Raw genomic sequence first — 6000 nt, 5'->3', positions numbered from 1 at the left:
GCCCTTTTAATTAATTTTGTAATTAACGTGTTATTTGCATTTAAAAATCAATTAGCAAAAACACAATTTTGTGCGCCACGTAAACATTGAATAGTTTGGATCTGCATGAAACAGTTTCCTCCAACAATAAGTTTTGAAATAATTTACAAGTAGGAACCATGTAACTTGATCATTGTATTATATTTTTTTTAAATTATTATACTGTGATAAGGTTCTGGCATATTCAAAAAATACATTTTTATATTGAATTATAGAAAAAAAATCAGCTCTTCACTATCATTAAAAATAATTAATCAAATTGTTACTTGTATATTTACATAATTGTAGTATAATTAACTGATATTTAATAATGAACTAATCTAAGCTAAAAAAATGTTTTTTTTTTCTTTTCAAAGAGAAGAATAATTGTTAAGAATATTCTGAGCGTCGAACATTTCAATTTTCCCTTATTTATTTTTCATTCTAATGTTAATTTGGTTTTTTTACATTGTTTACTTATAGGATTCCATGAATTACGAGTATTATGAATGTTTTGTAAAAAAACATGAATCCAATTTGCCAATTATAATTTATCTACTCAATATAACAAGAGTTGTTTTCTTTTTCAGTATTTCGCCAAGGAGATCAAGGAAAATACTGGTATGCAGTACTAGGGGGCTCTTTGGATGTTCGAATACAGCAGCCAGATACCGATTCTAAGGTTTGTGTTTTGACTATATTATTTGTGATATAATAGAATTATTTATTATCAATATTTACATAAATGCATTTAGCCATGTAGAATTGATAACACCTAAATTTTTTTTTATGGCAATGATGCCATAAAAGTATTTCGCATAAACAAGTTTCCGGTGTCATATAATAAATAGGAAAATAATATATTATAGCTGAAATAGCATATTTTTTCCAATCTATCTTTTTATTTAAATTTTATTAACTAAAAAAATACGTTGAAAAAGCAATAAGAAATTGATTAAAATTAAACAAAACGTGCTCAGTATAGCTTAGTCAATGTAATTTTATTTAAATAAGGTCATGATCGATTTCGTTCGCTTAGACTTAAGAGTTTGACTTTAGAGCAGGGATGTCAACTAATTTTTACAAAAGATCTACTTTGGAGAAGAAAAATTCTCCACGATCTACTTTTTCTGAAATTATGGACATATTTATAATATATGGTATATAATAGATATATTTTTTAACCAACATAGAATCTAACTAAGAAAATTAAATAAAGCGTTGTACATAGAAAATTTTATTTATATAACAACTATAGTTATTTTATTTTGTATACATTAATTCAATTTTTAGATTCCGGATGCTATAGAGCTTGAATTACTTATCCTATATTGAAAGGTGTCCATAATTTTTAAATAATAGGGGGTGCAATTACTCAAACCATTTCTCAAACATGATTTCGAATATTCGTCCGTTAAGGTTGTTCTGTACTTCGAATATATAATTTTCGATAGCAAAATTCGCACAAGTATGTCGACCTAAAACATGCGTACAATTTTTCAGCACATTTTATAGGTACTTATATTTCCAAAATGTATTGTCCGAAGTTCTTGCTTTAATTGAAACATCATTTTGCAGCGTAATTAAGTTTCAACATTTCCATATTATGAAAAAGAAGTTTTGAAAGGTGTCCTGCTATTACTTCTGCTTTGTTTTTTGTATCAAATGTAAAACTCATAAATAAAACTACACCATCTAGTTTTTTAAAATTATGAATAAATAAATTGAATATTTTTGGCGATCGACCTTATTGACACCCCTGCTTTAGAGGGACACTGTAAACTTATCCAAACACTGTTTTAATTTGTTTTTCTTATACAAGTTTTGCCGTACTTGTTTTATTAATCATAGTAGTGGTGTTAATTATCTAATGTCCCTTTAAGCGGAAGGTAACAGAACTAGCACGTCGAGTTTACATCGATTAAGTCAATACCTGGAATATATTTTTGGTTTTGCCAAACATATTTCTCAATTGCGTATAGGTACGTTTTTTCTCGGACAGTTTCTTTCCGGAATATGAGTTACGAGGGTGAAAAAATAATATATAGGTATGTACATACTTAAAACCATAAAGTACAGCTACGGGTGGGTGCTCTAGTCTAGTAGGTGAATAGTGGATTTTATTAATATTATCGTTGTATTAGTATTGTAAGTATTTTTTATAGTGTATCTATCATATTGTGAATATAGCACAGCCTATTAAATATGTAAGAATAAAATATCAGAATCAAATAAGATAATAACAGATATCGCAGGTATTACTGTCAGTAAAAATAGTATTCCACAATGTAGGTACCGACTGTCACCTTGGGACTGACAATTTTTTCGAACTATAACAAAATCTGGGTAATTTTGAAACAGTTGTGTATTTCAATAATATTAAAACATTCGTCAGAGAACTGGAGTAAATTACCCCGATCTGACTAAAAGAGATTGTTTTGGCGGATCTTCTTTTTATTGTGCCATCCCCTAGCGGAGGTCGGCCACCATCAATGCGATCTTATCTTTGTCGCCTGCTACCCGGAATAGTTCAGTGGAGCTGCAATCGTACCAATCACGGAGGTTCTTAAGCCACAAAATGCGGCGCCGTTCTCTGCAACGCTTCCCATTGATCTTTCCTTGAATGACAAGTTGGGGAATACTGTATTTTTGTCCTCTCATAGTGTGGCCGAGGTACTGTAGTTTCCTGGTTTTGATACTACGTAGAACTAACTTCTCGGTCCTTCCCCATTCGATTGAGAACTTCAAAATTTGTCACCCGGTCAGTCCAAGGAATTTTGAGGATGCGCCTATACAGCCACATCTCGAAAGCTTCAAGTCTCCGTGACATCTTTTTGCGGATATTTTGGAGGATAATAGGAGTTAAAAAACAAATAAAAATCTATAAAACTTAAAATAAAGGCTTATAAAACTGCGTAAGTAGAATCAAAAAAGATATAGCTTCCATTTTCAAAAGCTGCCTGTGTAAATAAGGATATATACCTTTATCATAAAACAAAGTATATAAATCATTTAAAATCCAAGTATTCAAGTTATTCTGACATTTACAAAATTGTGATATCAATTTTGTTATCACAAATGAAACAACACTATTCTTTCTAAACCTAATGTGTTGATCCTCTATTATTCATATTAAGAGCTTTTTTAAGTTGATAATCTAAGTTATATAAGTAAATTTATATTTTTCTACACGACGTCTTTAAAGTACCTACTTACCTTCTTAAACATTATTTTACGGATTCAATAGTGTATTATTAATTTTAAACAACATTAATTTGTTGGGATGAGTCAATATGAATAAAATACTCAATATCCGATACATTATTAACATAATCTCTAATATATTTTCATATATGACTAGTTTTTATAACAATCGACAGCAGTATTTTCCAAATATTTATTGAAGCATAGTATGCAATACCACATTGACTGTGGATCGCTTATACAAGGGATATATTTTACGAGTGACCTTTTTACTATTGAATGAATTCAAACGTTACTCCACCAAATCACTCTACGTGGAACTCAAACGTGAGTGTCCCACGTGACGTCATCAATAATTCAGGAGACATGCCGTGGTAGACTGGTTGATGTTACCTGCATACAGGACGTATACATGAGAAGGTACAACCTGGGGTCTGGAACATGTTGACCGTTAAATTTGACGTGAAAACGACAAAAAAACACTGTACATGACCATACAAGAGAAATAAAAAGATTTTAAAAATGCACACAGAGTATGATATTTTTTATTAATTTTGTTGATAATAACTTAAGAATGGGTATAACAGGGGCCAGTGTGATTCATATTTCAGTCGAAGAGAGTCCACTGAGCGTGTACTACGTCATTTTAAATCAAATTTACAACACAATCCCTGGTCATCGAAGATTTTATTTTAAAAACATAATAATAATTTATGTCGGTAGAGCAATTCATTGCAATGATTTATTAGGTTCCATCACCGCTGTTCGCCGGCCGGCCGAATGTAAAACAATGTGAAAAATAATAAAAGTGCATGGGGTGCCTGCACGATAATGTTTAATTTTAGGCGTTATAAATTATTTCGTGCATTGGCTTTACTCAACCAACAAAATACAATAATGGAACCCACCTATTGTTCCACTAGTACATATTATAAAAGTTGCGTTACTAGTTTGTAAAAGTATCAGACTAAACTTAAACCAATCGGGTACATCACTAGATATATTCTACGTTTTTAAAAAATATGCATTAGAATTAAACAATACTTACCTATTTTTTTAAAATAATTATGTAGGTCTTACACATTAAAAATAAATACTATTCATTTATAATGTTTTTTGGATAGCACATGAAATAAAAATGTATGTAGATAATATGTGTTTCAACATCTTTCGTATGTTTAGTTCTCGTACAATTTCAGGTTAAAAAGTTATCAATCTATTTCTAAGTTTCTAAACTACTAAACTAAACTCTAAGTTTAAAAACGTCACAATATCCACCATATTGGTTGCAATGCTTCGCACCAAAGAGCTGATTAACATATTGAATTTAGTAACATTTATGTACTTATATTAGAAGATATTATTTTTTGGTCACCCCATACTGGATTAGTTGGAGTGAGTTTGTTTGTTTTAAATTTAATTTAGTGACCATTACTTTTGAGGCACGCATCGGCGGCGAATTTTTAATATTACTAGTAGACCAACTATTTCGGACCACATATAAAAATATCATATTTTCAATTCTAAAGGGCATTTCTGTAGAGCGTCCCCTTAAGGCTATACCTCAGCTGAGGCATGGTTTAAAAAGATCGTGACTAGGCGATGCGCGGATTGTGCAAATGACGCGAGCCGAACGAAATATAATTTGTAATAACAATTCAACATGCGTCCTTTTTATGTTATGTTTATTATTATATTCGTAATGATAATAGTATATTCATTGACATGTTTTCTTTATCAAGTATATGCGGAACGATTTTTAGTCATCTTTATACGATTTAAGAATATATTCCTCCGACGCCATCACAAAACAAATTAACGTGCAAACAGGTCGACTATCGCTCTCCGAATGGCAACGCGGCCAAAATTTCGTTCCACATACAGTTGAAAATTATTTGCCGTTTCAATTATGTACGCTCTTAATAGAGAAAGTATTCGTTCCTAATTGTGAAATGAAAATGTTTTTAGACAATAATTAGGAAATTATAATAAAATCAATGTGCATTTGTAAATATTATATTTATTTTTCTCTAGGGAAATTTATAATTTTAATGGAAAGCATCTACAAACATACTTACAAACAAGCAAGTGTGGCCACCAGTGAACACAACAGTATTAGGAATTGCGTTACGTTTTGGGTGTGGTTGTAAGAAGGTACGATTCTCGAGTGTGGAGAAATGTGAAATAAATTTAAAACGCGTGTTAAAGAATATGTCACATGTCAATATTTATGTCTGTAATCTATATTTTTTTTTATGTAAACGCATTCGATATTGGTAATATTAGAGGAAATTTGTGGGGACTTTGTATCTCTTGCGTTTAATGGCTTGCCCCTCATTAAGTCGTTAATCTAAGCTGCCGTCAAAATCTTAGTCTATGTCGATTGACTTTTGCTTATCTATATTATTTTTCTGTTCTGCGGTGGCTATATTCAAATATTTTCATAGGAAGTAGCGACGCGTAGATTTGTAACGTTGTTTTTATGAAAGCACGCAAATTTGTCTGATGCGGACTGTCCAAACTATATTTACTTTTATCGAAAAGTTTCCACATGAAACATCCTTAAATATCAACCCTGTTGACCCACACGGTCGTTAGGGTGCAATTTGCAACGTTTTGGAGGCAAATTTAGTAAAATATTTTTATTAGTTTTGTCATAGTTAGGTATATTTTATGTACTAACTACCCTGCCAAGTCTCGCATAAAAGACATCTTAATTAACATAATATAACAGAAGTTTTTAATACTCACAGAATATTAAACCATATTGAATATATA

General features: G+C 30.9%; 1 protein-coding gene across 1 annotated transcript in view; it reads left to right on the top strand.

The window, feature by feature from the left end:
- The first annotated feature begins 636 nt into the window (after positions 1-636).
- Epac (Exchange protein directly activated by cAMP) overlaps positions 637-6000 on the top strand; it is a 233089-nt gene continuing 227725 nt past the window's right edge. Inside the window, exon 1 of the mRNA XM_085958431.1 lies at positions 637-700. The gene's annotated coding sequence lies outside the window, so the exon portion shown is untranslated. The remainder of the gene's footprint in view (positions 701-6000) is intronic.

This window comes from Rhyacophila brunnea, unplaced genomic scaffold (assembly GCF_057557595.1).
Source record: "Rhyacophila brunnea isolate RB1 unplaced genomic scaffold, BYU_Rbru_1.0 scaffold_7, whole genome shotgun sequence".
Classification (NCBI taxonomy): domain Eukaryota; kingdom Metazoa; phylum Arthropoda; class Insecta; order Trichoptera; family Rhyacophilidae; genus Rhyacophila; species Rhyacophila brunnea.
This window is presented reverse-complemented; position numbering and strand designations above follow the sequence as displayed.